Below are 10511 nucleotides of genomic sequence, written 5' to 3'. Positions count from 1 at the left end.
TTTGATTAATCATAATTGTATGATCTAAGACTTAATTGATCTAATCTTAATTAACACTTAACTCAATTTGATCAATTACTTAATCGAATTAGATCCATTATGTTTAAATCAAAAATCCTATATGTAATCTAATTACTTGACTTAATTTTTAATTTATCTATAACCAAAATTTTTATGCACAAACATAAATTTCAGATCTAAATTCTTTGCATGAAAGATAAATTTTAAATCATGAAACTAATTTTTAGATTTAACATACAAGCATATATCTCATATATGTATGTAAAATTTAGATCTAAATAAAATTCAGATCTTATCATGATATCATATATCTCATATATAAATCATCAATCAATTTTAAATTAATTTTTAGACATAAATATGCAATCATATATATCATATATGTGTCATAAATCAGATCTTAAAAATTTTAGATTTCATGCATGCAAACATATATCACATATATAAATTAAAAAATCATCTAGAATAATTTTTAGATTTATGCATGCCTTCATATATTCCATATATAAACTAAAAATTATATCTAAAATAAATTTTAGATTTAAATTAAATATCTATATATCTCATGTATCAAGAAAATCAGATTTTGAAATTTTTTTCAAAAATATACATGTCAATTTCATGCATATGAAACTCGTGACTCTAATATCATTGTTGGATTTTTATATAGGATGCATGCATGTGTGTTTCAAATTTTTTTTCAAATAATATAGTGAAATTAAAATTAAAATATTTTTTAATCTAGTTCATGTATGCATAAAATATAGAACATATGGATCTACTTCATATACTGAAATTAAACACATGCTGAATTTTATGCTGAAATTAAATATGTGATCAAATCACATACCATTTCGCTATTTTTTTCTTCGAATCTGGATCTAAAAGAAGATAGATTTTCTCTTAGCTATGTAATTACCTAACTTCTATAGGTATCCACTCAGGATCAGCCTGGATTAGCCCTCTATGATGTAGATTTTTCTTCTTCAAGAATGATTGTCCTGCGAATCTGAACGAAGTCTGGATTGTGATCAATATTTTGATCCTCTTGATCTTTTTCTTCTCTTTTTTTCTTAATCTCCTTTTCTTGATTTTGCATCAACTAAGGACTTGAAAATCAGCAAGAGAGATGGCCGCCCAAACAACCTTTGGGCATGGAGATGGTGGATGCCCAACAATGCTTGGGCGTTGGAACCAAGAGGGAGAAGAGAGGGAGGTGTGGGGAGGCTTGAAGCTTGCTGGAATTCTAATGCTAAGATCCTTAGAGAAGAATCTTTTAAATAGAGGAAAGATTTGAATCATATTCAAAATCAAAGAGCCCCTTGATGTGGTCCTACTCGCATTAGAAATCTTTGTTGTTCCCTATCTTTGACCATGCCTAGGAGAACCATAGGCACCAATACTTGGTGCCCTCTAGGACTCTCTCTCACATGCCATAAGGAAGAGGGGTGAGCCCCTCAGTCCATCATGCCATCAATGAAGCGGGCATGTCCAACTTGATCAAATCAAGTGGCGCCCCATGAAAATTCATTCAAGGAATTGATTAGGGGTTTGAACTCCTAATGCATATGATCCAAAACCTTAGGTACCCAATAATTGTAGTCCAATGAATCTAATTCATTTAGATTATTAGCAGATAATTAACTCAAATTAATTTTATCAAATAAATAATTCAAGTGAAAAGAAAAAATTAGATTCAACCTTATGCTAGCAAGGTTATCCTGAACCCAATAAGTTTTCTCTAAATTCAATTGAGACTTCATAAGCCCAATTACTTATTCTAGATCTAATCTCTTTGTTGTGTGACTCCATAGTTTAATTCTGTCTGATAGTGAGATATATTATAATATCTATCATAATATCATTGAAACTCTTTTCAATGGATCGGAACGATTCCACTCTAACTCAACAAGGATCATCAATCCTAAACAACTCTAGTGAGCTCTTACAATCTACCAATGACATCTAGCAGTATGTAGTGGTAATCTAATAGAATCGAAAAAGAATCTCAAGATGTAGTTCATATATGATTTAATCCTTTTATTATGAGTTCCAACTGATAGCAGGTCATGGATAAATTGTCAAACCTCATCATCAGTCATATGATAGATTCGATTAGCTCAAGTCTAATTATGATCTTCATGAAAATTTTTTTCTATTAATCATACTACTGTGGTCATAGACTTACGGACTTAGCCTCTCAAATCTCAAAGAACTACTACTCCTTTCTATCAAAATCGATAGTTTCCATCTAGATGTACATCCTACTCCTATAGTGGACCAACTGTCGCCAACATCTACTACAAGGACTCAATAATGTCATATTTATATGTCAGTCAAACTTCAGTAGCCACACTGTGAGCAATTATACCATCGCAGGTCAAAAGATCATTCACACAACTACAGTATCAAGATGATTACTGACGATTGAGTAGAAATCCAAGTGATCTCATATGGTTACACTCAGTACTAGTTATTCTCTAACAACTATCCATACTTATCGCTCAATATCTCTACACTGTAGATCAGAGACTCATATATCTTGAAGGAAGTGATCTGTGCACTGGTCTATCTAGATCAATCACCATCCTCATGATGATACTATGATCGAGAGCAATTTAGGAATTAATTATGCATGCCTCTAATTCTCATCACTTTGAGAATATATATTGAAAATATTAATTCTATAGACGATTCAAGAACATATCATACTTGAATGAAAATAAAACTTATCTTTTTATTGATCAAATCAATTTTTTAAATACAATCCTAGAGTAACTACAATGTGTCAGCCGTATCGATTTCTGGGACATACATCCAACAGTTGAGTCGGGATATAATTTTTGAGCAGATTTGTGGTTGATCGGACCATCATGGCATTGGAACGTCATGATGATGTTTTGCATATCTTGGAATAGATGGAAAAAAGCATACGAGAATGAGAAATTGCATACCTAGGAGTCTTTCATTTACCTCTATTTATAGATGGAGGTGAGAGCCGTGAGAAGAGAAAGTCGTTGGAGGATATCCCGACTACTTTGGATGCACTACTTCGAGATTCTGGCCTGATCACCTGAGATTTGATGGTTGTCGTTGCCTCATCCGGCTTGTGGCCAGCTGTTTTCAACGGTTGTATGATTTAAAACAATACGTAAAAGCTCCTGATCAATCTTTCTAAGTATGTCGATCATGACCAACCGAGACTCTTTGGGATCGGTGGAAGTAGGAGTCAGCCAAAGTAAAGCTTGGCGGTCGATTCTGGATTGACCATCATCGAGATTTGTTGGTGTCTTTAGCTCATAGAGAGATGGAAATTTTTACCCGTAACAGAAATAATTCATAATCACTAGTTGATGGGAGAGTGTGAAATCTGAAAGTTCCTTCGTTCCCCTTCCGTTTCGGTAATGCAGTAAATTTTGAATGATCTGCTTGTAAATACGTGGCGTTCTCTTATTTGTCGGTTCACCGCATTAATAAGGTGTATCAATAATTACGGTGAAGAAACCAAGACAGATGGTGGGGGATTACGTTAGACCCACCATAATTCAAAGGTAAACCGAAACCGTTTATTGCTGATCATTTTCTGTCTCTGTCGGCTCTGTCGGTAATTGCAGCCAGTGGGAGTGCTCCACTTCTCCCATATTCCAACTTCAAGCCCATACCGTTTTATAAATACTGCACTCCCTGTGGGAGTGCTCCCCTTCTCCCATATTCCAGCTTTAAGCCCATACCATTTTAAAAGTACTCCTCTTCCTCCCAAAACCTTGACTCTCTAACTCTCTCTCGATCCATTTGGGTTCTCATTGACGATTGGTATGCTCTCTCCTATTTCTCGCTGCTGTTTCTGCTCTTTATTCTCTTGCTATTTTTTGGAATTTGTATGGTTTAGATTCTCTCTCTCTGTGTTTTTATTCCTAGGAGTTTTAGATTCTCTTTTGCTTTCGTTTATAGCTTTGAATCTCAACATTTTTTTCGGTTTTAGATTCTCTCTCAACATTCTTTTTGAATCTCAACGTTTTGTTATTTGTGGTTGCTACGAGTACCCATGCAATCATTCAATGCGGGCATCCTCTTCTATATTATTTCTCTAAAAAGGAAGAAATCCTTCTTTCCTGTAAAGTAAGAATGAAATGTCCATTTTGTTGAAGGAAAAAAAAAGAAAAAAACAAACAAGAAATTCTCTTCTTAGTTATCTACAAAACTATGATTGGATCTCTGCTCCTGCTTCGTAATGATGGAATTGGATCACACTTCAGTGGATTGGATCACTGCTCTTTGGGTTGGAAACTGTTGGTTTTGTTTTGGCTTATTTGTCTTTTCCTTGTTTTCAATTTTTTTCCGGTCTTTGGCTTGAACTGTTTTCCAGCTCAGATGCTAAAGATTCCAAATATCCCCAGCAAACATACGTGGTCATGGTTCAAGAAACCTATTGTTGCCACAAGGCTCCGGGAAAGGAGGACTAGCTTGGTCGGTGGCGGTCAGAGGAGGAGCTTAATAGTCGGCGGTAATCCAAGGATGATTAGTCGCTCCTGAGACCTGTAAAAAAAAATTCGATCATCGGAGATTCTCCGATGAAAGATCCTTCAATGCTTAAGTTAGTCGAAGTTTTGAAAATAGTGAGGGTGAATTCTAGCAAGAGAGTAGTGTTTTTAGTCCCCAAAAAGCTTATCGAAAGGTTCTCTATGGCCTCTTTTTATAGAGAGATGAAGTGTACGTTACTTTGATTACCGATAACCATTACACCCATGATGAGTCACGAGTAATGGGTGACGAATGGCATTAAGTTATGGGCCATATTTTATTGTAACCGTCGGGAGTTCTATTGAAACCGTCCAACATTTAAGAGACGTGGGGCTGGCCTACGTTCTCCTTGTAATAGCTCAACATCTCTAGATTTTCTAAACTCGTCAGCTTGAGTCCAACAAAAAGGTCGAGAGTAGTATGATGTGTGTTGCCCAGCTATGCAACCCAAGAGGGGGGGTGAATTGGGTTTCTAAAAATTTTAAGCTTAACTTATGTCTTATGAAAAATATTTGACAATAGCTAAATAAATAGGGAGAGTAAAGTTAATTCAAGGCTAATGGCTAAAAGCAAGAATGCAAGAGAATAATGAAGAGTTAAAGAAGAGCAATTAGGTACAACACAAACAAAAGGATTTATAGTGGTTCGGTGCCAACCTTGTACCTACATCCACTCCCCAAGCTCCTACTTGGGAATTTCAATCCACTAACTTGTATTCAACCCGAATACAAACGTCGAAAATTCCGACTCTAGCTATCCCAAGCTAGTTCACTTATTTTTCGGGTACAAGCCAACCCAATACACTCCGATTCAAGGTTCGGATCAACCTTTCCTTGTTTTGGAACCCTTCCAAAACAAAAACAATAACTTAACCAGAGTATAACAATGAGTAGCACAGAAAATACAAAGAAAGCTCCTTTAATGAGCGAATAAGACTTTAAATACACTTTACTCAAAGAGAAGAAGGCTCTTTTTGATTTCCTCAAGGTGGTTGGAGACTTGAATGTGCACTTGAGGAGTTGGTGAGCTTGGATTAAAGGCTTCTTGAATGCTTTGAGTGAGCTCTTGCTTAGGGCTGAAAAGTTTGCTTGAAATTTTCTTTTCAAAATCTCTCTTCTTAATGATTCCCACCTATTTGTCCCTTTTATAGCTTCAAGAAATAGTGGAAAACATTCTGGGTTGAAATAGAGCTGTTAAACCACATTAAATGAGCATTAAAAGCACTTAAAATGGATTAAAAACTAGCCGTTGCGAAACAATCCCGTCACAGGGGTCGACTCATGGGTCGACTCATGCCTGGGGGTCGACTCATGGGTCGACCTCTGTGGAAAAACACCAGAAAACCAAAAGGGAAGCAAGGTTCTGTAAAATTGGCCCAAAACCCGCAGAGGTCGACTTATGGGTCGACTCATGCCTTGGAGGTCGACTCATGGGTCGACTCATAGGGTGTGCCAAGTCTGTGCCGGCCAAAAATTCTGCATGCCAATCATCTCATATGTCATGAGTCGACTCATGGGTTGACTCATATTTTTCAAACATGAATATCTTTCAAAATACAAGTTCAAAAATAATAAAATTTTCACCAATGGATCATAAATCTTTTGTTCTATCACTTGATGCTTTCAAATCAAGATTTGATAAAATTACGATTTTGCCCCTGAAGAGCAATAAGTCTTTTTCAAGCGAAAATCATTAGTACCTCTTCAAATGCTTTGTAATCATCAAAATCAATCCAAGGAGCAACAATGTGATCGTCGGCAATTGGCCGAAGGCTATGTTCAAAGATAAAATCCGATGTGGTCATCCGCTTCCTCTCAGCTCCAGAGGATCTGAACAGGAGACATAGCGATGAGGGCTCTCTCGCAAAAGGAGCAGGACATATAGATGATGCTCACAGTCGAGATCCGCATCAGTGTAGAAAGAGCAGGACATCCAAATGAGACTTGTCATCGTAGTCCTCCTCGGTGCAGAGGGAGCGAGATATCTAGATGATGCTTACTAAGGAGGTTCACCTCAGGATCATGGTCATTGACCAAAGAGTATATCCGAAGAGGAGTTTCGAGGATAAAAGCCAAAGTGGTATAACCCTGTAACACCTATCTTGTAGCTTATTGCTTCGTAATATAATAATATTGATGGAAATGACACCATGATGGCATAGTTTTAGAAGTTCGGAGATGTTGTGATTAGGCATGGGGTCAGTCAATATTTGTACCCACCTCATAATTAAAAATCCTATATACCCATTGCAGCCCCATACCTATCTTGAGTCAGGTTGAGTTGGATCAAGTAGAGGTGCGGGTCGGAAACCTAATGGGATGCTAAAATTGCCATTCCCTAATTGTGATGTAATTGGTAATGGTGTTTATACTTCTATACTAGAATCATTTATGTTGCCAATCCATGATCATTTTCAGTGGGTCTTGTCTTTCCATTGGTCTCCATTAAGTGACCCTTTACCCTACTTTTTATAATGCTCATGTCACATCCCCACTCGAGATCATGAGTTAAGAAGTCATGACAACTGCCATATATTCATGAAAAACTCTTTCCATTGGTAGGATTTAGAAAATCAATGCATAACAGCCATTAGCAGGATCCAGCGAACCAATGCACAACCTCCATTGCAGGGTTAAGAGAACATAGTTAGGCTGAGAGTCCTAATCTGAAGTATACCAAAATACTTTTACAAGATAACATATATGTCACAATTCTGGTCATAAATATGCATAATTCGTAACAAATCAATGAATCGTAATTTTTCAAAAATAATCTAAAATTTGCAAATCATTATCCCCATTCAAATATAATTTTATAAATCACACATAAATTAAATATTAATTATTTATTTTTAAAATAAATTATGAAATATTTCAAAAAGATGGTTCAATATTTACCTCTGCAGAATACTGAATAGACATATTCAATTAATCCCAAGAGGGTCTTTCAAAACCTATTATCAAATTATATTTTAATCAAAATTTAACCATCAATATTTTAAGAATAAAAATCCTACATTCCGATTCCCTCATAATATTTGCAAAGTGGTAGCATCCAACAACTTGATTGGTCCAATCAAGATAATTTTACACTGCCCAATGGGTATGGGTTAGGATCCATTCATCGGGATTCATCAAAGTCATTAAAAGAAAATCCCTTTATCAAGGTCAACTCAAATTTAAAGCAATAAGGCTTAATACCCTTCAATGGATTTACAAATTAAGTAGCAAGAGAATGATGAAGAAGAAGAAAGAGAAACTAAGAGGATGAAACAAAGTTGACCAAACGATACTATTCGACATCCTGATCAATTTGATCAATGTGTTTTAGTTAATCATGAATGAATTAGTGTATAGATGGTTCAATATAAATCATAGGTGATCAAATCTAGAGATACCCAGTTTGATCAAGATGGATGTAACAACGTGGATCATAACCCTTTCACTAGGGTCGGATCAAAATCATTGAAAGTAAATCCTTTACTAGATTAATCCTAAAGAGAGGAATTCATGAAGAGAAAAAAACAATCTAAAAAGAAAAAAATTTAGAAAGAGAAAGTGATACTTTCTAGAGAAAGTCATAAAGAGAAACTAGAGAGAAGATAGAGAGAGAATGAAGAGAGAGAAACTTCATATTTTTTTCTCTTTTTTTTCTTTTCCTTTTCTTTTTCTTTCTTTTATTTTTTTTTTTATTTTCCTTTCTTCTTGCTTTTTCCTTTGGTGAAACGGGGGATGCTTGGTCCCCTTCTATTCCCAGAATAGACAGGCTCAAAGCCGATGGTAGCTATCATTCAGGATGTGGGCTATAGTGATGCAGTCAGGGGATCACAAATTGACAGTTGGCAATGACGACTGCTGCTGGAAAAATCAAAAAAGATGGGTGGAAAATAGAGGAATCAATCGACCCTCTTTTTTTGACAAAATTTGGCAAATCATCGATCGGAAACTATATTTTAAGGGCTAAGAAAGATGGAAAGGAGGGTCAATCGAGATTTGCCAACTTCTTATCTAACTTTCTAACAATGCTTGAGCCATATTTCCGATAAACACGATGAAGGGCTTTTGGAAAGAACTCCAACAATCTCCTCCATTAGGGACCTCAATCCTTGATGGGAAAGATAGGAAATCCTCTTCTTTTTAAATAGAGGTGGTGGGGAAGGAGTTCGACTCCTCTCTGACTTTGTTCTTCGACTCCGATCGGGAGTCCAATGGGAAATAAGACTCCAATCGAGTCTTCTTTCTCTTTGTTTTTTTTTGTCACTTTAAGATTCATGTGATTGGATTGGGATATCACATTCTCCCCCTTTGAAAAAAAATTATCCTCAAAATTTTTCTCCTCCGTACTTTAAAAAGCTGAAAATTTCTCATCTTCAAACTTTTTGATATTTTAATTCTCAATATAATTTTATCATTAAATTATCTTATAAAGAAAATTCAATACCACAAGTGATCTAAATCAAAACCATGCTTTCTTGCAATCAAAATCAGTATCCTAATTTTAGATAAAATACAAATTTTTCAAGCTCTTGATTTAATTAATCTTCACAAGATCATAAACAAACTCTAATCTGCACTTGATAGATGAATATTGTAATACAAATATAACGTTGATAAACAATCTCACTTTCTTTCTAACATATAGAGGAGTTTGAGCTTTGAATCTAAGACAAGAAAATCTATACCAACATATTCTAAGTCTAAAATCAAAAATTGATAGTCCGATAGTCCTAAACTCAAGATGCTAAAAATGTTCTTAACATAGTAGATAGCAGATCCACTAGTAAAAATCATGTAGTGATGTTCCAAATAATTTAAAATCAAAAAATTTATCATTTTTATTATCAATGAAGTCCCCTATAAGAAATATCAAATCATATCATCTATTATAAACTTCTAACTCAATGAATTAATATTGCTGATTAGTTCAGAATAATCTAGATCACCACATTTCTATTGCACACTCTAATTTAAACCGTCAAAATTTCTTGGATTCACTAAATAATGTTTGATCAAAATACTCCATTGTATTATACACTAAGAAGATTCAAAACTTTTGATTCTCACACTTAAGTTGCCTTGAGCACATCTAGTTGATAAATTCTTGAGCTATTTATCACATAAACATCAAAAAAGCTAACCACTATAATATAAACATGAATTAAATCTTGATTCTCTTATCAATTCAATTAGATGCTCTACCAAGTTAGAATGCTTTAGATCAAAATACATAAATATAACCGACTCAAACATCTCTCCTAGAGTTTCCTTCATTGAGATCTTTAGGATATATCAAAAACCTTCCATGATCATCTTGTAAGCCTCTAAAATTTAAATTCTTATTGTAATACTAGATTTCACTAGCAACTTCATCAGCAATGACAAAAGATCCCTAAGTCAACTTATAAATCCAAACTTGAATTGAGGTTTCATACACACCATATAATCTCCGATAGATATAAATAAGATCTATTATTTGGATTCAAGGATAATAATTAAAAGCGTTACTGATTCCACCAAGATGAACATCTATTACCTTAAAATGAGATCAATTTTTTTCGTGAGAAATAAACTTATTTACAATATTCTCAAAGGTATTTTCCTCCTACATGCTAGTTTATACATGATCCATATACTAGGTTCCACTTCAAAAAATATTCTGATCAGATATCATAAAAAAATTTTCTTAGTCCAAATTTAAATAATATTTTATGAGTGAACCTTTATCTTGCCACTAAATAATTCACTTCAAAATCTAGAACAATATCACATTATTCTTCTACGTCAAATTTGAACTTGTAATTCACTTAAACAACTAGTGATCAAATTAATAATCATAATACATAATAAAATTTCACGATCAATCCTCTTGCAATTATGTTAGATCAAATCCAGCCAATCATAACATAATCTGTAGATTGCCCATCATATATGGAACCCTATTAATCATGATTTCTTAGTGATCTTTTCATA

Source organism: Elaeis guineensis, chromosome 3, assembly GCF_000442705.2.
Source record: "Elaeis guineensis isolate ETL-2024a chromosome 3, EG11, whole genome shotgun sequence".
NCBI classification, from domain to species: domain Eukaryota; kingdom Viridiplantae; phylum Streptophyta; class Magnoliopsida; order Arecales; family Arecaceae; genus Elaeis; species Elaeis guineensis.
This window is presented reverse-complemented; position numbering follows the sequence as displayed.